Consider the following 27,961-nt stretch of genomic DNA (forward strand, 5'->3'; position numbering starts at 1 on the left):
GATACTGGGAGGAGAGAGTAGATGAAAGGACTGAAAATCTGGGGCAGAGTAGCCTGTCCATGCCCATGAACAGTCTGTTGACAAAGCTGGAGCCAAGAGACTTCCTTCTTCTGCCACTGGTATGATAAACCCTGTTTTGCCACATCACTCCCTCTCACCAAGACACACAATGCAACAGGACTTTGATCTCAGCACAGGTCAGTGTTCATTCTTAAATCTACTTTTCCAATGCAGGTTATGGTCAATTCCCCTTAGACATTGACCAGAACATCCTTTCTCCACCTTACACTCCTCAGACTTGCAGCTACGGTCCCACACAGTTTCCAGCTGCCACTCTCCTGGAGCAGGAGGTCCCTCATCTCCTCCAGGATTCTGAGGCCAACAAAAATCAGTGCTGGAATGCATTGGTTTTATTATCTGTACTTAGTTGTACTTCCCAAATGACACAGGCACAGGACATCTGGATAATTCTCCTTGATTATTTATGAATACTCAGAACATCCTAACTTTGTTCCGTGTACTAAAATATCAGTGGCCTCATCAGCTAGATATTCTTTCATATTCATAAGCCAAAGAATAGAAAGGAAACAAAGGACATTGTTCATCAGACACAAGCCCATAAATCCTCCTAATGACATTTGGAATTCACCTAAAAATCCTGGCCAAACCTGAGACAGTTTTCTGGTGAGCTTCATCTCCGTGGGTTTAACAAGTAGAGTCCTGTACCCCACACAATTACTCTGCCATGCACGTGGCCTGTGGAGAGAGAGGTACCTAAGAGCATGTTTATATTTAAGAAGCTGTTGTCATTCTAAGCAGTGCCTTCTTGTTGGGACAGCATGGTTAGAGTGAAAATAAATTGTAGCATAGCTTGAGTTGGATTAGACCTTTAGAGATCATGTAGTCCAATCCCTTTGCATTGACCTCAATGAGATCAGGTTCCTCAGAGCCCCATCCAACCTGACCTTGAATGTTTCCATGGATGGGGTATCCACCACCAATCTGGGCCATGTATTCCAGTATTTTATTCATCATGACCAAAAAATTCTTCCTTACATCTAAAACAAACGCACACAACCATACTACAAGAAAATAAAACATGTCTGTTATTACAGGGAATGACTTTTCCTTGACAGCTCTGGAAATGAAAGTTCACAAAGCACATATAGTGTGGGAAGTGTCAGCACAAACCTCCCACAAGAGCCTCCACCAGCATGCCCGGGGGATGAGGGCAGCCTGTTCCCAGCTCCAGGCCTGGTCCTGCCTCTCTGCCAAAAGTGGCCACCAGCACTTTCAATTAATTCCAGGTGGGTTTGTTCCACAGGCACTGATCCACTTGGAGCTGGACCAAAACGCTCCCCTTGCTGCACAGATACTGCACATACTCTGCTCAGTCCCAGCCTGCAGATCTGTTTCAAGGTCCTGACCCGAGTTTTTAAAGCCCTTAATAGGCGAGGGCCTAATGAACCTTGGAGACTGCTTCTTATTGCACAGTCCAGAGCAGCAGCTGTGATTGCTCTGGGTGAGCAGGGCTAAGTGAGCTCAGGGTGAAACCCTCCTCGCTTTCTGCAGCCAAGCCTCCTGCCACCAAAGCCTCAGCCCTGCCTTTCAACAAGAATAACATCCTCAGTCACTCATCTGCAGTCCTGCCACAGCTTTCTCCACTATGGCTGCTGCAGCATTCATTAAAATGTAGCACAAGATAAAGAATGGCTGCATTAAAAAAAAAAAAAAAAAACAAACAAAAAAAAAAAAAAAAAAAAAAACAAACAAAAAAAACCCTTCATTTTGGAAAAAGGACGTTTCTTCAGGTCTTTGCAGAAAGCCATGGTGAGCTCATGTCCTCAAGAGCAAAGGGAGAAGGACATCTTCCTAGATTATAGAGAGGCAGGTTTGGGAGTGAACCTGAGAGATGAAGGGCAGCTCAAGCACAGGTACCCTGATGGAGCAGCTCTGCAGTGAACAGGACCAGCCCACTTCACGTCCAGACCCTCACAGCATCACCCTTCCTAGCAAACGCTGGGACAGGCCGTGCCAGATGTGTATGTGGAATCTTCATACTTGGTAGGAGCCAACACTGCATGCAGCTGAAGGAAGAAATTCCCGATTCCTGATATATTAATGCTCCCTCGTTTGCTTATCAGGCTCTTCTCACTCTTGCACATGCAGCCTCTGCTTTTTCTGCTACACAGCTATGAATAGAAATGCAGAATTACCCTGCCCCTAAATGCTGATTTGAAAGCTTGTCTGTACCTCCATCCTGCTTGCCACATGCTATTTCATACTTTATTATCAACTTTAAAACAGATGAGAGGCTGATGAGCTGAAACACACCCAGCCTGTTACTCCTACAGCACTAGCACCTCTCTCTTTCTGCAGTCTTCCTCTCCTTCATATCCATCTGTCCCCTGTGCCTCCCTCTGCCACCTGCCCTATCCTTTCAGCAGAGCACAGCCCTTGCTCAGCCAGAGCTCACCTGCCCTGCCAGGGGCCCACCAGGCACGGGTTTTGCTGAAGCCCTTGTCTTGCCAAGCAGCTCATTCCTCTGTTCCTAATCTTTGAACTTCAGCTGGCCACACTGGGCCCTTCTGGACAGCATGTTCATCTGCTTTCACAGCCTGCTGTGTTTTGTAAGCACAGGTTTCAAAAGAATAAGCAGTAATTACTGCAGCCACACCTATACTGGAAATGCCTGCGCAATGATCTGTAGCTCATACAAAGAAAACAAGAGCTGTAAAGAAATGAGCATCCATTTGATATCTGGTCCTTCTCTGCAGCTGGGACCCAGTTCTTTGAAGCCCTGAGCTGACATAGCCCCTGAGGGACTTCAGTTTCTTCTCATACATGCAAATAAAAATCAGAAATCACACTACTGAAGCCAAGTGAGTTATGCAGGTGTAACCTCAATGTGACAGCAAGAGCTCATGGATGTCAACAGAGCCTGGAACAGGTGCCCTTTCATTTTTCACACAATTTTTCATTCTCAGCCACTTGTTTAGTGCAGCTACACCAGCACATGTGGAGCTGGTGCAATAGGATGGCTGATATTTAGGGGAAATCACACGCTTAGATCAATGCACACTGCAGGTATTCAGCTGGAACCAAATATGTTGGAAGCAGTGTAAACCCCAGGGGGCTTGTTCACTAATCAATAAACACGAGGAATGTATGCCACTGAGTTATTGCTGCAGTGTTAATTGCAGCTATACAGGAGGGTTTTTTCATTGCTAAAGAAACTGACATCTTCAAGAGGTATGGCTTTTACAAAACAGAGATGATATGAAAAATACATTGCTATTCACCTCTCTGATGTTTTTGGCTTTAGGAAAGCACAGGAGGGTCTCTGTTTTGTGGTTAATTAGAATCTCCCTGTGCTGCCTCTCCAAGGAGAAAGGGAAGTTCAGAGTGCTTCCAATACCCTGGCTTACCACAAGTGACATTTAAGCAGTCACCTGGGGGAAAATCCCAATGGGAGCACTGACAAAGCTTACCATTTAAAAAAGGTCACACCTTCTCTTCTTGCTCTGAATAGATGGTGCTGACCTTAAAAACCTTCCAGTCCCAGTCCCCCTCCTCACAAGCATGTGATGGAGCAGCCAGGCAGGGCACTTCCAGCCAGGAGGAGAGGCAGGGCACCATTGCTCTGCAGAACTTTCTTATGCCTTGTTTTCCTCTTGATAAATTGCAGATAAATCAACTCATCTGAGAGCAGGTGCTCCCGAGCATCAGCAGCACAGGCAGCAGTACAGGAGCACCAGGCAGGGCACAGGCTGCAGTGGGGTACACTCTCTAAGGTGACTGCCTTGAAAACAGATGGCAAAAATGTAATAGCACTCCAAACCCAGGCAGACGTGGCATTTGGTGTAAGTGTGAAGGAAAAGGGGGGATTCATAAAGAGCAGCTTTAATCAAGGCATTCAGAGCAGGATTTGCCATTTAGCAGCCCTGATTCAGCCTGTGGAAAAGCCTATTAGATACAGACACTAAAAGAAACTAGCCAGCTAAAGTTAGCTTTGTGAGACCCCTCTCTTGTTTCATTGATTAAGGCCCGTCCTCACTCATCAATTTAATTACAGAAACAAAGAACAGGCAGATGGAGAAACAACATCTTCACCCTGTGGATGGAAGCTAAACCTCTGGCAACACTTTGAGCACAGGGTCAGGCAAGGCTCCCAGAGCAGAAGTCAAACCTGGGTTCATGAGGTTCTAGCTCAGGACCTCAGATGAACCTCCCAGTGTAATCCTCTTAGTCTGAACCTGTGTCAGCCCTAACTCTTCAACTTGATGGGGAATTGCCACCCTAGCACCAGGCTGCAAAGCAAAAGGAGCACCATGCCAGGCAGCTGCACTCAAACACAGCTCTCTGCCCCCTCAGTACCAGTCAGAGGGTGCTGATGTGCAGGGTGCTCCACCAGGCTGCAGAGACTTGCAGCTGATTTATCCTGTGGGATGAAACAGGACAGCCCACAGCGGTGATCCCAAATGCTGCAGTATGCTAGAAAATCAGTCCCTGACTGCTGCAGTCATGAAAATACAATAAACATGCCCTATGATTCCATTTTTAGCTGCTTTTCAATGCAGCACTGCAGTTTGTCAGGCTTTCTTGTCCCAGCTGGAATAGATGAATTGCTGATGCTTTTTAGGACCATTGGCAGATGAGCACAATAGAAACATCGCTCAGATATTGATGACTAATGCACACAGAACGTTTCCAAAAACTGTGTTGCCATCGCAGCTAAACAAAGTGTACTAAATTAACATTCACATGGAAGGAGAGGAGCTCATTTCCACATATTCAGCATTTAAATGAACCTATGGCACCACTGTGAAACTCAGCTGAAATCAAAAACTGGCCACAGTTCTCTTGAAAGTTTCATGGACCTACCAAACCCTAACTCGGGTTTCAGGTTGGCAGCAAAGCCTGGGATCTCTCACAGGGTTTGGGATTTCATTATAGAAACTTCTAGCCACTACTAGAAGAGCTTCTCTCAGGTCACAGACCTGCAGATATCATCCTCTCTTTAAATTATTGTTGCCTTGCTACAGAATTGACATGAATTACTTGTAAGGAAGAGTCTGGCACATTTCAAAGCTCAGAAATCTTTTACCAACTCAAAGGAATTAGATCAGCTTTTTCATGGGAAACCTCCCAGACAGTTTTCCCTTCAGGACTGGAAGTAACCTGCTTGAGCATGGCACAAGACAGGGCTACCCCACAGAGGGAACAAAAATCCTTGCAATGGCTGAAAATGCCACCACCACAAGAACTGAATGCACAGAAATAAAAACCTAATTTAGAGAGAAGCTAAACAAGCAATAACCAACACATCTAAGAGCAAGACAAGGGAGCTACAGACAGATTAATGCAGCAAATGAAGAGCCCTCTGGAGCAGGGTTAAGGATATGACTCATGATGAAGTTCTGTTGCTATCATCTCTGACTTAACTTTATATTGAAGTCCAGATACAAAATGACTGACTCTATGGAGAGCTCAAGCACTTGGAGGGAAACAGAACTCCCAGCTCCAGTTCCCAACTCACAGTCATTTGAACCCTCCTACACAGGGGTTGATCCACCCACTTGAAAAATTATAAGCAGGAAAAAAAAACCAAAACCACACCAACTATTTTTTCCTGCCCTGTGTGCTCTTAAACTTCCTATTATGACAACAATAAACTTATAAATGCAGAAGCACAGACCATTTAAAGTCTCCAAGAGAATGCTGCTTGTTTTGTGGCTGAAGTTTTACATTTCCTTCAACACTTTGTGAGGATTGATGCTTCAACACACTTAGAAATTGTCTTGAGTATTTTTCCTAGCACCCTCTTCAGATTATAGTTTGTTCTTCAGGTACAAACAGACAAGCAGAGCAGATCTCACTACCTCTGGCTATGGCACCAAATGCAAAAGGTCCCTTTCTGTACAGATTTCAATCACCTTTGCACAGGTAAAACTTGTATTGACTCACAGTGTGCTTTTTTAATGCCATCTAACCATTAAGAACCCTAGATACTGGCTCATATTTAATAAATAAATAACCATCCCTCCTCTTAAAACAGGAATATCACCTCCATGCTCCTGGTGATTGCAACTGCTTAGAGCCAAACAGGGTGGATATATTTTAACAAAAAGCTCCCTTCCAACAGACTGAGCCCATATTAATGAAATTGTTGAGAGGAGAGAGGAAAGAACAGGAAATGTTCTTGAAAATAGTAGAATGTTTTTATATATCTCATGGATTTCTGTTTCATTAGATATGGGAGCAGTGCCTTTAATGTAACTAACATGTGGCAACCACAGGGTAACCACAGAGAGTAAATCTGTCCTGCAGGAGGAAGCTCAAATGCAGCAGGGCTTGCTTCAACTGAATAAAAAAATCTTTTTAGCACTGGTCTCAACTGGGGTGGAGGGGAGGAGAACTGAGAAAACACTAATAATGACAGCTGAAAACAGAAATGTCTCAGCTTTTGTGGGTAGGGGAATCAAACAGGTCCCAGCATCCTGTCAGTGCTCCTATTTATGCTCCAGAATTGCTCTTGTTGGGGAAAAAAAACATATCAAAGCAATAGATCTAAATGTCTTGAGATGGTCTTGAGATAGATCCGTTTATTACCAGCAGTTAATCACAGCATTTCTAGAGATGTACACATTTCTGTGCAAAAGCCATGCAAGCTGGAGGAACTGCAGTAAGGCTTGGCTCAAATTGCCCCATGGTTGGGAGATCAGAGTCTGTTTCACTACTTTCCTTCAATATTCCCGTCAGGACTGCAGCTCCCTTGCTTTGTTCCCCAGACAGCCCAGCATTTAACAGATGTCCTAAGTAAATCATGATCATTTGGTAGGCTTTGGGACTAGAAGCTAGATGGAAAAATCACAGTCTAATAAAACAATCAAAAAAGCACCAGCACATTACAGGCCATTTCAAAATAAATTAGGGTATCTTTTAAATCTCTACACAACAATTTGTATTTGAAATCAAAAGACCGTATGTCATTGATTTTCCCCTGAGTAATCTAAGTGAGAGAGCTCTCTGAGGTGCAGTAATAGGATGTAAGTGAAGAACTGGGTATTATTTTACTCGTGCTGTGATAATCTGAATGCATCACTGCCCAGCATCATAAACAGCGAAGTGAGAAGAACAAACAGCACTTTCAAAACCCCCATTGCATTTGGGGACTGCAGGAGGGGGTGGGAGACCAGGTCTCCGGTGAGAGGGAAAGCAAACACAGTATTATTTAAAGTCTAAAGAGGAAAACTACAAAAGCCTGCTTTCCACCTCTCCAAGAAGTAAAAAAGGCAAGTCAGAAGCAATGTCAAGAAATAACGTTGCAAGCAGGGAGTGCAGATCTTAATAATCAGCAGTATTTTAAAGATCTTCTTGAAGTTTTGCACTGAGACACTGTAATTAAGGAAAGAAATCAAAGCTTACCAGTTATCATCTGTCTGGAGCAGGGAGGGAGCTGATGCTACAGGATTTTTTCCACGGACTAATGCACACTGCAGAAGTACCAGGAAGGGAAAAAGGAACAGAGCCGTTACGGACAAGGACAGCAGCCCCACAGGTCATGCTCTTTCCTTCTCTTTCCCAGCCAGCCAGGAGGGTTTCCTCCTCCTCTGCCAGGCATAGCCCCCTTCCCCCTGCCCAGCATCCCACCACCCACACGGGGACAGGCTCCAGGCTTCATTTTAATGGTGTCAGGAAGGGAAAACCAAGCCTTTAAGCTGCCTCTGGAGCAGACTGGGGTGAACATTGCAGCCACCCGGGAGCAGGATTATCTAAAGGAAAGCTCAGCTCAGTTCTGAGTCTTACCTGCACTAATCAGGGCAAATCAATTATTTTTAAAGCACGAAGACAGAGAAAAGGACGATTTTGTGTAATTATTTTAAAGAACTGTTTTAACATCCTTTTCAATGTGAACTGTGCGAGTTAATGCTGAACACACTGAGGAACCCACAGAGGTTGCTCTGTCTGGGAAAGGATTCTCACACACAGATTTGCCTCCCAGGAGATTTCTGTATCTGCTTGCCTACCTGCATCCTCCACAGCCTACCCAGAGCCGTGCAGAGCCTGCCCAAGCAGGGCACACAGCTCCCTCCTCCTCTTTTTCATTTGTGTGTTTGCCCACAGACAACTGGGATCATGAAGCAGAAGAGTCACCCAGCACACCAGAGGGAAGGTACATCTGTTACTCTGCACCAAATCTGGAAAACAAAAAAGTGGCAACTGATAATCATATTCAACAAGCAAACTCCTGCTTTTCCCTAGAAAAACCCTTTTTTTCCCCTCCTCACATTAGTTCACAACACAATTATCCAGTGTTGTGGGTTTGCATCTGTTTGCCAGGTCATTCACATTTAATTTCTTTTGTCTGTAATTTTTGTTATGCTTTCCACAGGAAGGCAGGTAACACTACACAGAGCTCTCATGTCAGCAGGACCCCAAGAAAAACCCAGGTACAGTTCAGTGGGATACACACCTGCACTGAATAAAAACCCTAACAGACTGATCTGTAAGCTGCTCCTGAATTACTAGGGTTGATTGGATCTGAGAAACATAATAGCTTTGTACACCAAGCCAGTCCTCCTTTGACTCCAGATACAAAATTTCCATTTTTCTGCTGAAAGGGTGATTTCATGCCATAACTTGCATGACTAAGGTTTCCAGAGAAGACTTTTGTTTAGATAAGGACAAGAGATGCCCTGAGGCTTGTATTGTAATGTTATATGGATATATAGATAAAGAAATTTTTTGTTGAGCTGAGGGTGTGGTGTGATTTTTATCTGCATGATTGCTTACTGACAGACACTGGGAACAGCCAGATTCTTCCTGACCTTTTTTCACCTCTGTCTGGTTGGTTACAAGCTTCACAGCCAGTGCAGTTCCTGGGTAGCACAGGCAGCCCAAAGTGCAGCTGGTTTCTCTGTGTGCCCACCACCAACTCTCCCAAGGCACTCCAGGAACATTGCTGGAAGCCTCACTGTGCATCCTGTCTGAGGCCATTCACTACTCTTCTTCTTATCTTCTACTTGAGTCAGTGGATTATCTCAATTCAGATTACTAGAAGGCTGTAAAACTCTATCTCAGCCTAAAAATTAATTCTCAGCAATTTCTGAACTCAAGAGCAAAGCAAGGGATTGGATGGTTGGGGTTCAGTAATGTCAAAACCAGACTCTTTAAACGGATAGCTAATCCTGAGAACTGCAAAGACTTTTCAACCAAATCAGAGAATAAAAGCCACTCCTGCTTTCCAGAAAAAAAAGGACAAATGAAACCACTGGCTGCCAAGGTATGACAGAGAACCTTCAACTTCTGGCTGAGGAAAGCTGCAGTAAGGCAGAAGAGACAGACCATGGGATAAAGCTCCTGATCTGGCAGCCCTTCCCCAGCCCCCTCTGCTCCCGGACTGCTTTGGGAACACACACACAGCAAGTGGCTGCCCTCCAACTTTGCAGCTAAACATGTTTCCCTTCTCCTTGCCTTCTAATTGATATCCCAAATCAGAAACCTTGAGCTTGTCTTTAAACATGAGCATAATCTCAGGCTCAGACAACTGATCCTCCAGCAGGAACATAAAGACAGGCAGTAATCAGCTCCAGCAGTGAACCAGAGTCATGAGCAAGTCATGGAAATGGCATTTGACAGTATTCACTATCAGGTTTTGTGGTATATGATTTCATGGCATGCTTTGTTTTGTCCAGCCATCTAAGTTTCAAAAGTTTCAATAGTAAAACTGAAGCTTTCTTCTAGCCAGAAAGATACCAGTGAGTGCACATAAGTACAACAACTGCAGTTCAAGTCACGTAATTCAACAGTACCATTACAACAAACTCCTGATAGTGGGACAAACCCAGTACCCTATTAATTCAAGTCCAAGGGGTAAGGTAGTTCAAAAGCAAATATGAAAATATTGTTGATAATATGATTATTCTAAAATGCAATCCGATTCTAGAAGCTTCAAAATATTAAAGAAATATTTTCCCATCCATTTTCATTGGTAACAGCATTTGAAGAACCCTCTTTCAGCAAAAAAAGTTGGCAGTTTGAAAGTATTTGCGGGCTTTTTTCCTCCTACTTTTGCTTTCAAGCTATCTGTGATGCAGCCCAGCGCCACAGTGGCACTGTGTTAAGGGGATTGAATCCTCTGTTCCTTGAAGCCTGAAGGTTCTTCACACTTTCAGCCTTATCCTTATTCAGCTGTGGGAAGGGAAATAATCTGTCTTGGATTTTACTCCACATTTCAAAATACCAAAACCATCCAAACAAGAACTGCTTGTGTACAGGGCAAAGTCTTTGTTTTGACTGGCACACAGGAGGAATTATGACATACTATCATCAAAGCAAACTGTAGATTATGGGGTAAGCAAAACGAGTTTTCTCAGTTTTCTGAGTTTTCTCATCATACAAATATCTCTGTAATTAAACAGGTAAAATATATAGGTGTTAAAACCTTGGAACCAATGTAGCAAATTGATTTTCAAAAATTAACTACTGTCCACACATGGGATGTTTCCTGAGCATATGAAAAGCATATGCAACTTTATTATATATATGCTTTTAAATAGCATTCCATCAGGTTTTGTGGATATGTACACACATAACAGAAGTATTTAACACTTCCACATCGTGGTCACACATGTGCACAAATACATTGTTCTGCAGTGGAAGAATGCACTTCCTCTGCATAGTTTTGTATAGGAAATACTAATCTGTTATAAATTTCATCATAGCATAAAGACTCATCCTGGTGCCTTGGAAAGAGGTTCTGAACCTTCAAAAAGTTTGAGCACCAGGTTAAGACTAACATTGCATGGAAATCTTTGGGCTGATTTCTTGAGAGATGTTTCTTCAGGAGCAGAAATAAAAAAAAAAAAGACGTCATGGCTTTGTAGTTACTAAACACAGACATTAAGAGTTGGAATTTGAAATATTTCTGTAAGCTTATAAAAACTTGGAAGATGCAACAAACTAATTTGAATCATTTAACACAAAACAAATATTGGGCACACACCAAAAGAGTCTTCCTGAAAGTCATGACCTCTCCCCACAGCACATCACCATCTTGACAAGATGAATAGGGCAGCCAGACACTGTCCCTGTATCTCCAAATGAATAAAGTAACAGGTAAGGACAATGAGTAAAGATTTTTAGCCAAAATGCAAATAAGAAATTCTATATTTTCAAAAGTCTGGCTTTCATCAACTTTGACCTCAATTGGTTTCTTACCTCTCAAACATTTGCTTTTCATAATTCCACTTTTCTAACAAAGCTCTTCCAAAGTCCTCTAATCGAAGTGTATTTGTAAAGCCACACAGGTCCTTTGTTGAAGCTTCTATTCTAATTTGGGAACTTTAATTTTCAGAGAAGCTGATTCCTTAGAGGTACGGAAGCATCAAGATGAAGGTTCAGTGAACCCAAGGTCAATAAGTCACACATTTCTTTTGACTAGTATTTGTTCTTGACAAGCAGGCTGCTCACAAATCCCTTTTGCAAGTTTAAGGCTCTGTGTAGCCTGCAGAGACAAAATTAGAATATAAACATCTACTCACTAGAGAAAACAAGGGAGTTATTGTCACTGTAAGGAAGGAGACATCTAAACCATACCCCCTCTGCATTAATTCCATTATTGTGCACAGGCAAGATGACAGTTATACCACCAAGCAAACTGCAGTTATCTAGTCAAATGATCATTTAATGTTCTTTATTTTACTTTTTCTAAGGAAAATTGATTTCTTGCTATTTATGTTCTGGGTTTTTCATTGTGCTGTGATTATAAACCAGACTGAGTGCATTTCCACCGACTCCCTGCAAAGTGTGTTTTACAGCCCTTCCTGTTTGCACAAGGCAAGATGTCTTTTTTAATTGCCAGTCTGGTTTTTTTTAAGTAGGATGCATGCTTGTTTGTTTACTCAGAAGCTCTGAGAGAGCCAGGCTGGACTCCAGTGTTCCAACAGGCTGCTGTGAGATATGGAAGGAAATATCCCAAATAACGATGTCTGCTATGCAAATGACAAAACCGCCCACAGCCCATTAAACTTCATCAAGGCTTTGCAGCTCTCTGAATGCAACTTGTAAGGACAATTCCTGGGATGGGTTCTGGGTCACAGCTGTCACTTGTATCCCATCAGGTGTTCTCTTCCATTCTGCTGGGAGGGTTTCCAACCTGAGTGGACAGTGCAGAGCAGCACAGCTGGAGCTGGCTGAGGCTGCGCAGCAGGAGCTCCGGGTCTGAACGCACACCACCAGATCCTTTCTCCCACACACCCAATTAGCCCCTTATCTCTGCCCTGCCAGTGCACAGAAATAACATGAAATGACAATTCAGAGAGTGCTGCAGCAACTGGTGTTTGAGCTGATGGAACAGCAAGGCACGGTCAAGCTCTGCTGCCGGTGTGACACCAGCACCGTGCTGAGCCAGGTTTATCAGGGATTCACTCAGATTACCTCATCTTTGAGGAAATTAAGTGATCCCTTACTTGAGAAGATGCAAACTTTCCACCTCTCATCTGGTTAGTTTACCCACCCCCAGGCTGAGAGCCTTTGAAGGACAGATGCTTAGGCTCAGGTTTTGAAACACATTCAACATCCTGTGAATATTTTTTTTATTTCCTTCCCACATCTCAGTATGTAAAACCTTATTGCTGAGGAAATAAACGTGTGAAAAATCAATCAGGGACCTTTGCAAGCTATAAAAAAACCTAATGTAGCATCACAGGTTTACCACCAGCCCTTAAAAAGAAGCTCTCTACAAAACTGTGTGGGAGACATTCCCCATGGCATGAGGATTTTGATGGACATACACAGTGTCTTGCATAATCCAGCAACTATTTACCTAGAAAACCACAGTCACCTCCAGAAACACATAGCTCTTTAAATATTATTTTACTGCTGTCCTGGTCTTCTTTAGCATCCCCCAGACAACCCTGAAACACTCAGGAAAAGGGGGGTTTTGGCAACTGAAAAGCTGACAGGCACACACAAACATACACCCCATAACCCCAGCTACATGACACTTTCTTGGCTGCCCATACAGAAAATTAATGAAAACTGCAGTGAATAGCATGGAACAGAGGTCAGCAAAAATACAAGAGTCACTCCATCAGCATGAGTATCAGCCCTTTGTTGACAGCAAAAAGTAAGTTCATCAGAGCTTAACAGGGACAAATCTACATCTGAAAGCATTAAAAGCAAATAACATCGCCTTAGTCCAGTCTTGCAAACCCTGCTCTCCTAATTCCCTGCTGCCCAGGCTGGAGGGTGTTATGACACCTTGGCAGGACACGTTTAATCAGCAGCATGACCTGACCTGTTGTGCAGGGAGAGCCCTTTGTGCCCACATTCCAGCCCTGACCTGTGCTGCAGCATTTCTCCACCGTTACCGCGCACGGTTCCGTCCCAGCAGCATCCCAAGTGCACGGGCCGTCGCCCCTGTCCAGCTCAACGCAGCACCAGCTGACTCCAAACACCCCCACCACGCTCCTCTTTGGGTTAGACAGAAGCTCAGCAGCACTCTCAGTAATGCCTTTCAAATTCCCAGCCATGCCTTTTTAATGGATTCTCCCTAAAGCAACCACTGCTCCTAGAAGCAGCCTCTTTGCTGGCGAGATGTACTTCCCAGAATTCTCAAAGGCAAGGAGCTGAAGAGGAGGCTTGTCTGCACCAGACAAGCACATTAAGCTCTGCATGAGCCTGTGTGTGCACTCTATTCTGCAGACAAGTCATCAGCTGAGCTATTTCCCAGTCAGATTAGAAAGGAAAATCCCAGAATTATGAACTTGCAGAACCTGATTCTCTGCTGGATTGGATAATTCTAGCGAAAATTCCAGATAAAGCAAGTGTAAGACAATGCTACATGAGAACCAACCTCATTGAAATCACCAGGATTGTCCTTTTAAAGGACCATCTCATTCAGCGTCCACAGAAGTGAAGCTGTTCCCAAAAGAGGTCCAATTGCAAGTGAGAGCTGCAGGGAGTTGTGAGAAAAACAATTCTCCCAGGCTTTGAGCATAAATCCTCACATCTCTTGGTCACAGCTCCACTTCTCCCAGGTTTGTGAGGAAGCTCACAGTGCTGATGGTACTGAGCTCATGTAAGTGTCAGTTATTTTGGAATCTCTCCAGAGAGAAATATTTTGACAATCATATTCTGTTCATTATTCTTCCAAGAGAGGAAACACGCACGTCGTTATCAAAAGGAGTACAGTCAGCCCACCATGCTCTTGCCTGACTGGCTTACTTATCTTGATAAATGCCGGCTAAGATCAGGACTTAGTGCCATTAGATGTGTCTAAAACATGAAGCTGTCATTACTGTGTCAGCACCAAGGATTGTTTCCAACCGTGATAATGGTGGGGCCACGTTTTGAACAAAGATTTGAGCCTGCAATGGCCTGCCACACCAGCTGGTTCCCATTACCGCACGGAGACCTTTTGCTCACGATTATGAGCTTCGCCATTTCTTTCTTTTTAATTGGAAACCAGAGATATCCTCCCCATCTATGACTCATATTGGGCCTAGCAAACGGTTACCTCATGGTTAGGGTCTGGCACGGCTGGAGTCTGCAACAGTTCAAAGACCTGTTTGATGCAAAGCCTGAAGAACAGCGGGTTAAGAGCTCCAGACTGCAGCCAGCTCTGCCTCACAGATCCTGCCTCCTGATCCTCCCACACTGCCAAAGCTCCAGCAGCACGGGCACCACGGACACAGAGCTGATGACACACAATGCTGATGCAAGAATACATCTCTGGAACACCTTTTTGGTCAGCTCTAAGGTGAGCAGTTTCATACCAACAGTGAGATGGGAAGAACTCAAATTCATTCCAACCTGACTCAGCCCGATATTTCAGCAAAATGCATAAGCACTTCCCTGTCCAGCAAAGCATTTAAGTGTGTGGTTTAATTTATAAAGGTAAATGTTTATGTGCTTTGGACTGTTGAACTGGCAGGTATTACACCATTGCACCAACTGCTACGTATGAACATATAATTATATATAGACAACTGTTGTTAAAAATATATCCATAGCTGGTTTTAATCTCAGGTTTAAGGGATTCTCAGTGGGTTTGTAGAAATTACATAGCCCTGCAAACAAACATAATTACACACATCGTTCAGTTGCTTTCCATTTTCCTAGCAGAGATCTGTCCCTGCAAGGCAGCAGCCTGTGCTTTATTCCCCCGAGCCAGCACCTGAAGCTGTGTCGTGTTCCTGTTCCCACCAGACTGAGTGCAGAAGATTCCACATGAATATAGATTTAAGACTTGCTGCTTGAAAATGTGCAATGTCAAGTGTCCCACTGAGTTTTACTGAGCTGGCTGTGGCAATATCTGCTACACGGTGCAGCATGATCATTTTAGACTTTAATCCTGCCTAATCCTGTTCTACAGGGTTTCATATTCCCTCCCATCCTCTTTGCCTGACGGTTTTGGCACCTATAGCACACACATCACATTACTTATATTGAAAATTAAGTTCATCTTAGGGTAAGGACTTTTGCTGACCACAGGGTTTTTCTGAGACCCAAAACCCTGCGCTTTGTGTTCTCACCTTGGAGTTTTGTCCAATCTCACCTTAAACCATTTAAATTCCGTTGTGCTGAGAGCTCCCCACATTTTGCTCAGTTTACACTTCAGTTGGTGGCATCTCTTATTTACAGTACATTGTAATGCAAATAGTTTGCAGCTATTCAGCATAACAAAACTGTGATTTCAGAAGAAGCAGAAATCATGTGCCTCTTCTTTTGATTTTTTCCCCCCTATGGCAAAGCAACAACTTACCATCCCTAAAATAAAACCAGTAAGGAAAGAAAAAAAAGTAATTAATTTCCTAGTAAATAGACACAGCATTAGAAGAGATTTGTTGAACTGTCACACTGGAGCTGCAGGGTTAACATCAGGTAGAAGCTTGGCCCTTGCTTGATTAGGAGCTGCCAGTTTTGGAGCAGGCACTGGGGATCCTTCCCCCTGAGGAAGGGAGGTGCTCTTTGGGTGCCCACAGAGGCACAACCTCATTGCCATTCACCAACAGCCAAGTTCCACATTTTTAAGTATTTGGCTTCCATAAAGAAGGTAATAATGCCTCCTGAAATGAGGAGAGAGATGAACCCACAACGAGCACAAGACTGAAAGAGCAGAGACAGTAAAATGGTCTTGTAAACAACTTAGTGTGGAGACACTTTGCTGCATACTGCTAATGTTCCAGTCCTAGAAAAATGACAGGGCTCCTGAAAACAGCTGTGGGCACTGCAATGTGAAAATGAACTTCAGAGACTGCAAGGGCATGGTTTCAAAGGCCAGATTGTATCTTAGACTTGTCTTCAGGGCAGGTATAATGCAGCAAACCAAAGAGAAGGAAAATAACCTTGTTCAGAATATGGCAACTCATGATCCCAAGTGGGCAGCAGTAATAAAGGAAATTGTTATTTACTACTCCCACAATGCCTGACAGGCCCTCATTTGAGGTAAAACACACAACGGTCTCTTATGGACCAACCAGAAGGTTTTAGAAGGAGAGCACCCGGGTCTGTATTTGGTAAGAGCTTCCAGAGCCACGTGGGTGTCAGCCCAAGGTTTTAGGGTAGTAGCCTGTAAGACAAACTGCTTGTAACCTCCTCAATCGAAGGACAATAAGATCCAGTACTTTTCTTTAGACTCTGAAAACTGTGGTGTTTCAGGGCTTTTTCATTAAACTCAAAGCATTCAAGGGATTCATTGATGGTGAGCACCCAGAAAAGAACCTCATCTGTGGAGGGAACCCCAGAGGAGAGGAAGGATGGCCCACAGCCTTTGCTGTTAGCTGGGATGGGGAAGTCAGAGCTCATTTCCCTGGTCTGATACCAGCTACAAGCCATGGTTCCTCCTCTGCCTGGACATCTCCTCTGTGCAGTCAGAAAGGCTGGGCTAACAGCAATCCTTAGCGTTCCACTCCACACAGCTGCTGCAAGCCTCCCAGTACCACAGAGGCCTCAAACTAGAAGTGATACAATACATGATGGGTCAGAGCTGAACAGATTTTACCACAAAAGCAGCTGTGGATATCTCAGGCAGAGGTTCAATGCAGTTAACACGCTCCAAAATCATTCTGCTATCATATGTTGTCACTATTCAACAACTAAAAAATACAGATATAGATTTTTATGCCTTGAACTTTCTTCTTTTGACAAAGCACTTTTGCTGAGAATTTTGGAAGGTTGCTACACTACTTTTACTTTGTTCAAGTGTCCCTGATGACAACCATATCCTGGAGTGTATTAGAGTTTAAAAATACAGCAGCAAGATAAGCAGTGGCAGGAAGATAGAGGAATTCAGAACTTTGAGAGTCAGAAGAAAAGACATTTCTAATCTCTGCTGAAAATATAAGACAAAGTGGATAAGGCAGACAAGCATGAGGAGGCTGTTACAAACAGGAGAGGCTGGAAAGGAGGAAAGGAGGAAAGGGAGGGGGAGCTTCTCACACCAGCAAGTGAGTTTGATAGCAAGATGAGAGAGAGAGGTCACAGCAAGACAAGTAGAGCAAGCAAGGAGAGCTCCACAGAGATACAGCCTAGAAGACAGGTCAGGGCAAGTCTGTGCCTATGGTTTGCTTTGTTCTTATTTTTGGCTTTCCACATACTTTCAAAAGGAGAGGTTATCAGATAAGATTTGATGGGACACTATTAAGACAGAAGGTTTTCCCAGCTCTATTGTGTGCATGGCATTCCTTCCCCTCTGGTCTCCAGAGAGCTGTACATCTGGGGATGTAATCTGCAAAGCACGAACGCAGGACTGCACAGCGACCCTGCCTTTGGTGAGGAATTTGATCAAAGGTGCAATTTAAAGTGGGTGTTTAATGGCCTCATGGTGTTTCTTTACCCTGGGATTGTACAGCCCAGCCTGTAACATACCCCTTTGTGCTACCAACAGGTGCTGGGAAGTGTGCCAATGTCCTCGTCTCACAGAAAGTTTCTGCCTTTGCTGATGGACTCGCCATGCTAAAGGAATTCTAGACCTTCACTGCTGTAAGGCAGGAGATTCAGCCACCTCAGCTTAACAACAATAATTGGTACCAGATGCTGATTTCCTGAGGGTTAAATCTACAAGAATATAATATATTGGAAGGGGGGAATAAAAAGTAGTGTGTTTTATAGCAATGCTGAGGGAATTGAGGAGAGATGTAAATGGAAAGGCTGGTTTCCACTGCAGCAGTCAGAAGTGCCATATTTCTAAAGGTCAGAAGATTCTGCATAATCAACATGGGGAAAAAAATACTGGTGTGGAACACTTGGCAAAAAGAATCAGTAACCATAGAGGTGGATAATAGTATCACCAGTGGTGCTGCCAAGGTGAAAGAGGACCTGATGCTGTTAGCTTGCTGAATACACACTAAGACACCAGCAGATGAGATGGGGGCTGAGGTGGGAGGAAACTATCATTCTAAGATTTCAGCTGCTCTTTTACAGGAGCCTACTAGTTCCTCCCTTCTCTGTGCTTTCTTTCCATTCACCTTCACACTGAATAATCTCCAACAAATCCATTCTCAAAGCATTTTCCATGTTGCCCACCGTATTGACCAAATTCTGCCAATTTATGCCTTGCATCAAAATTACTGCAGACTGCTTTAGTTTTAAAGAAACTCCAGACCTCCCATGGCCACGTGGACTCAGACAGATGGCACTGGAAAACTGTTCAGCACTCCCTTTCATGCAGAACTTCTCTAACTGACACACACAGGATATCACATTGCCCGGCACAGATACTGCTCCCAACAACCCACCCTCAAGCCATTGGGTTTTATCCCTCCCACAAGTAGCCAGAGGACACAGGAGAAAGCAGAAGCTATGACACAGCTAGATGTAGGGGCTATGGGAAGACAACAGGGAAATGGTAGAGATGCATGAAGTTATCAGAGGTAGAAGAAAATGACAACAGGGACATCAGGAACATGGGAGAGATGAGGTTATTGTAGAGCAGAAATGAAAAGTCTGCCAAGATTGCTGCAGCAGAGGAGCACACAGGACTGGACAAACCCCCACTGCTTGTACAACAACTCCTTGTTTGCCATTTAATATTCAGTGCTATTTTACAGCAGCAGGATGTCCCTGACTCTTCCCCTGCTCTGGAATGTCAATAGCAGCTGTCTGTGCTGGTGGTGCAGAGCTGCAGGCGTGCTCTGCCTGTGCCACCAGCACGGCCTGGCAGGAGAAAGCCCAGCTTGTTAATCTTGACAGGCTTAGGAGAGAGATCAGATTTGAGCAGTTCAGCATCAACAAGACTTGGATAATTCTGGGCTTGCAGAGGAGAGCTCTAAGTACCTAAGGAACCCTCTTGGTGGTGATACTCAGCTGCTTACAGAAGTAGGTGGGAGCAGTCAAGATTATCCTTTAGGATTTAGGTGCCTAAACTCTTCCTTAAAGTCCTCCTTAGGCATCCATTCCTTTCTGTAATTCCAGCACTTAAAAAAAAAAAAAAATATCAGTGCCCCTTGTCTTCCCTATCCATGGTTAAAACCACCTGACTCTCCAAATAAATCCAGGCATCCTGGAACCTCATTTGCTCTTTGCAGCTGACTTTGGTACAGCAGGGTGATATCATAAAATCACAGAAATGTTTAGGCTGGAAAAGGCCTTTAAGACCATTGATTCCAACAGTTAAACAGAAGATAAATAACAGATAAATAGATAAGAAGACAAATAACCTTCAGAAACAGGCAAGAGTGCAAGAAACAAACAACTACAGCAGGAGATCATGAAACAAAAATACAAAAACAATAACAAAGATTGATCTACTTCTGTCCTAGTGAAGCAACTTGCATTACTGCTCTGCCCCTGGGATTGCCTTTGGGTTCCCATCAAATTGACCACAACCACACAATTGAGGTTTTGAGGGCTACTCATAATTTTTCCCTTTTTACTGTAACTTGGCCCCAAGAATCCCTCGCAGGAAGCCTTTCTAATATCCTCTCTCTTTTACTAATTATAAATTAGTAGAAATATTAAGGTCTCCTTGCAAGGAACCTGAGGATTCCTGCGGAGCTTGTTTCAATGTAAATCTCCTTAGTAACAAAGGAAATGGTGGGGGGAAGAGAAGGAGACTGCACAGGATTTGCAGCCTGCTTTTCTAGGGGTGTTTGCTGCCACGCTGTTCCAGAGATGATTCAGCCTCTCCCCACCAGCACCCCTCACTGCTCCTAGCTTCTGGCAAGGATCACCCAAGAGGAATGTGGGTTTTTTTCAAAGTTCTCAATGAGGTATCAGCTGTTCTTTAAAGAGATTATGGTGGGAGCATTCCTAGCACATTGACTCCACTGTGCAGCCAGCCTTGTGATTAAATGGCTCAGCAAAGGTGGTTTCCAAGGATAAACTGTGCCAGGGATGACAACATTTCCTCACCAAAGGGGGGAGAATCTAATAAAAAATAAGGATAGAGGGAAACTGCTCTAGCTCTACAGCTATTATTAGTGTCTCAGAGCATTGTCACTGCTTTGCCTGTGCTGTCAGATGTCACTTTACATCAGTTCTGGGCAATGCTCAGAAGAAAAATGGTGGAACTCATTGAATTCTGCAATGCATGACTGGGCTCCGCAGCAGGGCCGCACAGAGGGTTAAGTGACCTCTTAATGCTGGTGGGAGCACTGCTCAACAAGTTCAAGTGGGCTCTCCAATAATTTATGCAAACACCTTTTTGCATAGACTGGCAATTTATAGTAATTTATCCCTTCTCTCCAGCTGCTCTCACAAAGCATAAAACAGGAACTTAAAAATTAGTTGCAGCACTCTGTCCTACTGTCCCCTGCAGCTGCTCCCTGCTGAACTGGCAATCCAAATGAGGGGGAAAAGACAACTGAGGCAAGGAAATGACTGACATATAATGGACACTCGGACTTCTGGGCACACTTGCTTGGAACCCAAGTCTGGGCCATGAGCAACACATTAGCACAGCACAGTTAAACCCTACACCCACCTTCTCTGGAAATTTGCTTTTCCACGGTCATTCTACTTTTTGGATGATCACACTTTTCATCCTCATTTGTTTTTCAGGGGCAGCTTCTCAGCATAAAGCTGAGCAACTTTGTCTCAGTGAAGAACTCTGCCCTCAGCAGATGCCGACTCGAATTTTTTCTGCTTTGAGGAAGCACATTATGAACATCCTCTGCCCTCTCAGGAGGAGTCCAGAATCAGAACATGCTCTTTTTCCCTGCTCAGGATGACTGAATGGTTGAGTTCATTCTGCTGATCATGTGGCAGTTTACTTTGAACTCTGTGTACAAGCGAAGTTAATCGGAGCTGACGTGAGACCTACACACATCCTACAGCATCCACATTACATGCTTTACACGCCTGCCTTTGCTCTGAACGGAAAGCCACATCCACCAAGAAGAAAGAAACATATCTAGTTTTCCTTCTGATCTTAGTCACCTGCCAACACAGTTTGTCTGCTGTAGCAGAACACAGGATTGTTTAACAACACGAGTTAAAATGGCAGCTCTGGGGGGCGAAAACCAAAAAACACTGGTTTTAGTGACTTTTTAAGATAGGCTAAAATCATACCTTAACATCCAAGCTGCAGACAGACCCTGTATTCTTGAGGTGAATTTTGGGAAGCTAATTTAAGTTCTCCTTTCAAAACATCTATTAGCAATTCGTCACACTTGATGTGACTGGGAGCAATGTCATGCTGACGGCTGCAAGATTTCAGCCAGACTTGTAGATCAGAGGACCTGATGGATTGCACTTCTAAGTACCTGCACAGCTCTGAAGCTCAAATTGACTGTCTGGCAGTATTCTTTCTGTCCTGCTGCATTGGAAAGCTTGATTTTAAGGAAAACCTTTCACAGTTTTGACCACAGTGTCCAAACCTCACAACACTGAGGAAAAATGAATTTTTATTGTCTGAAGACAACAAAATACAGCTGTGTATACACACAGGCTATGATGTAACATTAGGAAAATCAGAGAGAGACTGAAGCCATTTTTGTATGCAGACACACACCTGATTCCCTGGGAGAAGGCAATGCACTGGCATGAATTCTCCATGGCCAGCCTGGAGGTGGAAGGCAGCTCTGATAGCTGCTTGATGAGACAGATCCCACAGCTCCCCTTTCATCAAGGGCCCTGTTCCCTCCATTTTCCTGGGCTCTGCTCCACTACAGGTTTATTACTGGCCATGTCCTGCTACCTTGAGAGTCAAAAGCTCTACTAAACATCTTTTTTTTTTTTTTTTTTTTTTTTTTTTTTTTTTTTTTTTTTGCTAGACCAAATCACAAATAAACCCAAAACTAGAGGAGAAGGAAATAAAAAAACCCTCATGCACAAATATTTGAGCTGTTAAGTACCACTGGGGAACTTTTAGACTAGAATGCACAAACAGAATTTAATGATCATCCAAAGATGCAAGTGTGGAAGCATATGAATTCCAACTTGGAAATGAATTCTTTGAGAGTTGTGCTTCTTTGTTTCCAAGGTCTGAATTTGTATTATTTATTTTAGCAGCAATACTACTGGTAATGTTTTTCCCCTTCCCTCAAGAAAAAAAAGTAATGTCTACTTTAATTTGTTTTCTCTAAGCTGCTGCCTTTGAGCTTTTCAGAGTGACACAGAAGTCTAAGCAAAATTCCACTGACTCCAAAATGTCTTTGGTTTAATCACAGTTAAAGCTTGAGCAACAAGCACACAAAGACTACCTCGAGTGTAAAAAAATAAAAGGGTGAAGAAGAACATCAAGTGCATCTGCCAGGCAGAAAGCAAATAGCTAAATTTATAGAGGTGGCTCCTGCTAACAGAGGAGCTGCTCAGCCCCAGCTATTTCATTACTATTGCACTAAAGGATCCTAGGGACGTTCTTTTTGAGGTGTAGGCAATTCAGAGAGCAGAAACAGCACTGTAATTTGGCCTATGAAAAATGAGTAGGTGTTCACAGTTCATTTCCCAACAGAGAAAGTCATGCACATCACAGAAACCATCATCATGCACAGAACTAATAGCTGCCCTGCTCAGCAGGCACACCCATGCACATCGTGGCAGCCTTGCAGTGCCCCAGCTCTCACCACATAAGAACAAGAGACTTTGGTTGGTAACACTGCCAGCAAAGCACCTTTTCTTCCCAGATCTACAGACAGGTGAAAAAATATAGCAGTGCTGTAAGTAAGTAAATATGAACAACCGACACCAGACTGCTGAAACCACAAAACAAATTGAAATCTGTGAAACATTCCCAGAGAAATCCCCTGCTCCCAGCTGAACTGAAAAAAAAAAAAAAACCCCACTGAGAGAGTCATAAACACAAAGAGAAAAACTCAAGGATGTGGGGAGAGGATGCAAAGCTAACAAAATGTTGGATAAATGGGATAAAACCCGCTGCTGCTTATCAGAATGAGTAGCATCAGCTGTGGTCAGAGGGCAGTGGCTGGACAGGACATGGTCTTTTTCACATTCCTGTTGTAGCAAAGGAAAGGGCAAGGCTTGGGAACAACAGAGCACCAGCTCTTGGGATTCCAACAGTCAGCTATGAGCCTACACAGAGACTCTGCCTTAAGCCCATGCCAAGTCTTAGAAAACCACAAGACCCCCCTAAAAGACTGTTAGAACAATTTCTGCTAGGATATTGTGAAAATAAACCAAAGTCAAAATTAGATGGGGCTGAGTCCAATTTCACCTTGATTAGTATTTACATAATGCACAGGAAAGTGGAGAGGAGCACATAAATAATGTACTGTTTGTTGCAGGCCTCTCAGGAGGAGAGTTCTCAGCTCTGGTATTGATCTGCACGCACACACCAGCTCCCTGTGCAGAAACCCCAAATCTGCCCTCTATGCACAGCAGCAAACTTCCAGAAGCTGAGTCACACATGTTGGGGTGCAGACTCAGGCTTTACTACACCAGAGGGTCAGCCAGCTGCATTCCACAGCCCCTTATGGAAAAACATGGGGAGCTCCCAGACCTGGTTAATTTAGAGGGCGTTCTCCATTTCCTTCTAGTGGACTTCACATTTATGACAACAGTTCTAGGAAATGCAAACCTGGGGGAGGCCGACTGTTGAATTTTTCCTTCTGTTACAGTACCACTGCTTATTCACCCAGTCTTAATACAAGCTGGGGGGACTCCAAAACAAAATTATTACCTGGGAATGAGTCAGTACCACCAGTTTCTAAGGCAGCTGCACAATACAGTATTACTCAACAGCCACAAGCTGTCGGTGCCACCTGTGAAAATAAAGTGAGAACAGTTTCTCTTCCCCATTCTCATTCTTTTCATGTTGGAAGGAGGGGTTAACTTCTTGCCCAGTCCTCGTGGGTAGAGGCGGAGGGCATCAGGACATTTCCTTACTATCCCTTGGTGAACATTGTTAGGAAAATAATTCCAATACTTTCTTTGAAGAGACTTTTCCACTTTTACTTATCCTACTCTGAACTTCTGGGGTTTTTTAAATGACACTACAATCCTCTACCCCACTGCTCCCCAAAGCACCAGATGTATCTGATCCTGGTTTGCAAAGTCCTGGGAAGCATCTGCAGACATTCAACCAGAGTGACAGAAGATGGCCATGTGGCAAAGCAACAATTAAATCCCACCATATGCTGGAAGCTACAGTGTTCCTCTGCAGGCTTACAGCCCTAAAGCTGGAAGTTTACAGCCCTTAGCTGTAAGCTAAGTAGCTGAGGGTATAACTAGTGGCAAGAGGCATCTAAACTGTCCAACACAACAACTGTCCCCTAATAAGACACTCATACTGAGCCAGCAAGAGAGGTACCACAAAGATTCAGCATCATTATTTTCCAGATGCACCGTCTCATAAGTTTGCAGCAAATGAACGTCATCCTCGAGCATACTGTTAGAAAAGATTGCTTAAAACTAATTAGCTCAGTGACAATGGCCTGTCATTATGCTACTAAGTCACCAGCACGAGCACATAAGTTACAGTGACAGCTCAGGGTATAAAATAAGCGCCTTTATATCAAAATTTGCAAAGTGCTTAGCAGTCAAATGCCAATCTATTCACTTCTGGTAATATTACATAGTTTCCTCTTAATAGACTGCTCCAAACTCCCACACAAAGATACGGCTTATTTTACTACAGAGAGGTCTTTCTACTTCACACACTGTCCGTACACAAATACAGAAAGCTTTTTAAAGTGCATTTATTTCTACAGTGTTGATTCATTCCACATCAAGATGAACGTGAGATTCGGAACATGACTTTAGAAAAAGCTGAAGGTAATGGAACAAAAACTCTCTCTTGGGTGACATAGCCAGGGATGCATGATAAACTGAAGGTAAGGACCAGATTTTGAGGGGCAAGAACATCAGCAGTTCCCACATGCAGCACTTTACAAGATTTCCCCAGTAGAGAAGGAAATAGTTATTGCTATAATTATTTCATAGTTCCAGTCAGCTGCATTCAGTTGTACTGTTATATTCCAATGGCAGGAAAATGGAATACAGTAAACTATAAATATCTGTCAGAATTCCTTTGAAAGGACAACAGTTAATTGCATAGCTTGATCTCCTGCCGTGCAGAGCTTGCATTTCAGGTTAGAAAGGTACAGATTGTTATTGATTTCATTCTCTTGAAACATGTGTGGTATTAAACTGTTCAAAAGACTTATGGGGGAGAAATATATGCTTCCAAAGGAAGTCCTACAGTACAAGACTGTGGCAGGCTACCTTCTTGTAAAATGCTTTCTGAAATTCAATACATTCCCTTCCAAAAGCCCTCACAGCCCCCTCAATAAATTGAGGCTCCTTGCTTCATTTGCAGAACTGAAATTAAATCAGTGAATCAGATGAAGGACAACAAAAGATTAGCAATAATATAAGGTGCATGTAAAAATTTTCTGTGTTAAGAATAATTTAGTTCTTATTACACACTCGCTCTAACAGAGCCATTCCCATCTTTCCTGTTTTCCTTTCATCTAACTTCCAATTCTACCTTCCTCTTTACAAAATGATTCCAGGCAGTCAAGCCAATCCTTTTGACTATTACATTCTTCTATCTTTGAATCCACTTCTGATTTGGCTCGTGCAAAGTTGGTCTGGTGACCCAAAGACATCAGGACATACAACTGTGCAGTAATTAGTTAAGCCTCATCCATTCTGGGAATAAATTTCCCCTCATAGGCATGGACAGCAGTGAAGGTGAAGCCCTGTTTAACACTTGTCCAGCTCATCTACTCGCCATGAACAGTAACTTGACCCAGCGTAAATTATGTATCATTGTGATTTTGCCAGCCTCCCCCAGTGCTTAGCCTGCTGCTGGTACACAGAGAGCCAAAATCCCACTGCAGGGAAGCCTTGATTAACAAGTTACACAGCTACTAGTAAATAGCTTACTCCAAGATTCTGTAATTAAGATGACACAACTTCCTGACGATTGCTTTAAAGAGACAAAATATTAGTGGAAGAAATGCTGCAGAAATGTTTCAGCACCTGTTTATCATGACCATGTGTTAAGCTCCATTTGCACACCCTGCCAGCCTTTATTAGGAGAGTTCTGCAAGTTGCAGACTGCCAAATGTACCTTCTCTGAATCAGTTGTCACTAGCTTTCCCCTCACTTTCCAGGCTTAGGACACAAAACCATACTTACAGTCTTAATCTTCAGGTTTCCCAAGGTGGGTGGGTGAGGGTTCTTTCTTGCACATTTGGGAATTTTTAACTTTTTTTTTTTCTTTGAAGCATTAGCTGATTAATAATGTGTACTGAGGGATTAAAATGAAATGCATTGCTTAAACAAATATAAGAGTAAATTGAGCATAGCCTATGAGACACTTGGAAACAAAAGCAATGTCTACCTGAGGAAACTTTTTAACACTTGCACCCAATAAAACTGAAAAGATTGTGACTTTTATTCACCCCTAAACACCCTGCACCAGGATACAGCAAGGACTGCACACTTGCAGCATTCTAAAGGCAAGCAAAAGCATCATCAAATAGATGACTGAGCCCAACAGGATTTAGGCATCCCTAGCCAAGCAAGACACAGCATTAGCAGGGCCTGACAGCAGGCACGGCGCTCTGCAGGCTTTTCCCAGGCGAGGCAAGAGGAGCTCGGAGCCTCCCCAAAGCCGCCCGTGCCACCCAGAGCCCGGGCACCGAGCGTCCCCTTGCCAGGGCTGCAGGCGGCACTGCCCGCACCCAGCGGCTGCCAGCCAAGGGAGAGCGGCCAGGCAGAAACACAGCTGTGACAGGGGAGGGGAAAGCTCTACTGAGGTGAAGAAGGTACGAGAGAATCTCTGGAGGAGAAGGAAAAAAAAAATTAGAGAGATATTTAAGATAACAGACAGCAAACGCAGACAGGATGCAAATGAGGAATTCTCCCAACAGATTTTTACCACACAGGATCACAGGAAGCGTTTGGGCTCACTGCTGCATAGGTGAGGAATACAGCCTACTAAAGACATTATGGGAAAGGAACACTGGGCTTTTGTCTCTCGAGCTCCATTTCTGTGGTTTAAAGCAAGGATAAAGATAATAACATCCTGTCCTGAAACAATTTCAGCAGCTAAATAGAGTATATGCAGTCAAGTAAAATTAAGCTATTGTTATTAACTCTCACCTTCTCTCACCCATGATATCAGATGAAAAAGACAGTTTCTCTGAAGAAGGAAAAAAAAGCATCATAAGAGCTACCATTCACACTGCTATTACCTATAATAGCATAAATCCTCAATATCTGACTATTACAGATAGACTTGAATTCCTTCTCTTATTAAAATTCCCTCTCCTTTGCCCACTCAGAACAGAGGCAGGCAATTCCTTCCTCACACCCTAGCTGTGAGGTGAGTTGGGACAGAAGCCCCTGCTCCCCACACAGCAGCCTGGCAGGAGGGCTGAGTGCCCCAGAGCTGCTACAGCTGGGCTGGGCACAGGGGCTGCACCTTCCACCCCCTCCTTTATGACTCTTCAGACCAGCAAAATCACCCCATGTCAGCATATGGAAGCAATTAGTCAACGAGGGGAGGGTCAGATCCAGCTCTCTAAGCATTGATTGCATG

General features: G+C 43.7%; 1 long non-coding RNA gene across 1 annotated transcript; it reads right to left on the bottom strand.

Moving 5' to 3' along the window:
* On the bottom strand, positions 1 to 27,738 carry LOC137484697 (uncharacterized). The gene is made up of 5 exons (XR_011004980.1): positions 27,523 to 27,738; positions 11,224 to 11,509; positions 8,031 to 8,201; positions 7,429 to 7,496; positions 1 to 756 (listed from the first exon to the last, which is right to left on the bottom strand). It is a non-coding gene; the product is annotated as an uncharacterized lncRNA (long non-coding RNA).
* Between the last annotated feature and the right edge of the window lie 223 nt (positions 27,739 to 27,961).

This window comes from Anomalospiza imberbis, chromosome 18 (assembly GCF_031753505.1).
Source record: "Anomalospiza imberbis isolate Cuckoo-Finch-1a 21T00152 chromosome 18, ASM3175350v1, whole genome shotgun sequence".
NCBI classification, from domain to species: domain Eukaryota; kingdom Metazoa; phylum Chordata; class Aves; order Passeriformes; family Viduidae; genus Anomalospiza; species Anomalospiza imberbis.